The following is a 2003-nucleotide window of genomic DNA, read 5'->3' as shown; positions in this document are numbered from 1 at the left end:
CAAGCACTAAGGTCCCACTTAAGGTTAAGAATTTAGTGTAAGATGGTCATTGATATTATGTCCCTCTCTAACAACATTCAGCTATGTATCTACGTGGTTTAAACTACAACACTAAGTAGTTTAAGAATTGGATTTAACCAGATTTAGGATGTTGCTGGACAGATATCATTTGGGAAGAAACTAGCAAGGGAGTCCCTTCAAAGAAATGTTTATAATAATAAACTATAGAATCCAAGATTGATAAAGGGATAAGTGACAGCAAAATGTGGCAGAGTTGATGAACTGAAGGTCCTGGTTGTATTAATGAAACCTATATGGACCAAAAAAAAAAAAAAAAAACCCACATAGGTAGCGACAATATTGAACTAATATTTGTGATCAAATCCTGATTTAGGAATATAAAAGTTAAGAGTATAGCTTCATCCACTTTCTTACAATTTCGTTCATCTTCTTCAATTAGCAATAATCGCGCCTCAGATAAACCTCATTGGCTACGATACTGCCACTGCGCAAAGCTCGTTCATCTTCTTCAAACCTCCATCCTCTTTTTCTATCCATCCCTTCCTGAAGCAGAGTGAAATGAGTAAGAAAAAAAAAAAATGTGAGGGAGTTGGGGATGGGGGTGATGTGCATAAAAGAAACATAAAAGGAAAAAGTGACCCATTGAAAGGAATTCTTGCATCCCCATAGATTCAGACTGAACCAGCTCCTCCTATGAGGACATAAGAAGAGCTGTTTGTCTCAGGCAGCATTTAAACCATGACCATTGTGCCTTCTAGGTGGGCAATAAGGCTTTCTTTCTTGTGATTTCCCACAGCACCTAGTACAGTGCTCATTATCCTTAATAACTTATTAAAACAAAGGGTAAAATGCAGAGCAGAAAAGTTCTGCCAAGATCATTTTCTTTAAAAAAAAAAAAAAATGTGTTCCTGTTAAAATTTTGTTTTGTTTTGTTTTGTTTTGTTTTAAAGATTTTTACTTATTCTTGTGAGACCTAGAGAGAGAGAGAGAGTCAAGGGAGAAGCAGGGTCCCCGCAAAACAGGGAGCCCAGCATGGGGCTTGATCCCATGACACTGGGATTAGGACCTGAGCCAAAGGCAGAAACTTAACCAACTGAGCCACACAGGGACCCTCTTGCCACAATCTCTTAAAACAAAGGCCAGAAGTAGGGTCTGGGACTACGAATTATAGCAACAATTCTGAGACTCAAGATTCTGTTTTCTTGCACAGTATCTTTAGAAAGTGATATTTCAGAGATAAGAAAAGGAGGTGCATATATTTGTCCTATTAAATTAAATAATGTAAGCACCACATAGAGAAGTTCTATGGAATTCTTTCCAACATGGCTATTCCAAAAAATTACCTGCTGGCTCACATTTTAAACCTGATACTTTAAGGATTATAGAATATCACAATATAGGAAACTGTGAAAGTTTATTAGTATCGAGCAATATCCAGCAATAAAAATATTCACAAAATCAGAGGAAGAATTAGCCTACAAATGGTTATATGTAAAGATGATTCTTCACTAGCCAAGTTTGTCTTTATGGTAAAAACTCTGAACGGAAAAAAGTCACCTCATATTTGATGCCTTAAATTTTAGCTTGCTTTTCTTGTCTCTATAGAGCAATGTTGTCTAAAGGGCAATAGCATATTAATAATAGAACAAACTAGGACAGTGGCCCCAGTCTTTCCCAAGTGGATTTCTATCTCTTGGAATGATGTCATAGATGTATTTGGTCCTGAATTTCCATACCCTTGACTATTCCTTCCACACCGAATTATATGGTAGCTTCCACATAGTTTCTAGACTCCCTGGGGTCAGACTTTGCCTCAAAGGTGTGGGTGGGGGAAGGTGAATACATTGCACTTTTTTCAAGGGCTCGCTAGCACCACCAAACAATAAGATCACCCACACTGCAGAGTGCATCTTGAGCAGGAGTTCTGAGAGCTAACAGCAAAGACCCTGAAAAAGCAAAAACAGTAAAGGCCAAATGCAGAA

At 37.8% G+C, this 2003-nt stretch overlaps 1 pseudogene; it reads right to left on the bottom strand.

Moving 5' to 3' along the window:
• Window positions 1-384: 384 nt before the first annotated feature.
• On the bottom strand, window positions 385-517 carry LOC116581052 (annotated as a pseudogene).
• Window positions 518-2003: the final 1486 nt, after the last annotated feature.

The sequence above is a fragment of the Mustela erminea genome, chromosome 1, assembly GCF_009829155.1.
Source record: "Mustela erminea isolate mMusErm1 chromosome 1, mMusErm1.Pri, whole genome shotgun sequence".
Classification (NCBI taxonomy): Eukaryota; Metazoa; Chordata; class Mammalia; order Carnivora; family Mustelidae; genus Mustela; species Mustela erminea.
Note: the sequence above shows the minus strand (reverse complement) of the source record. Positions and strands in the feature narration are given on the sequence as shown.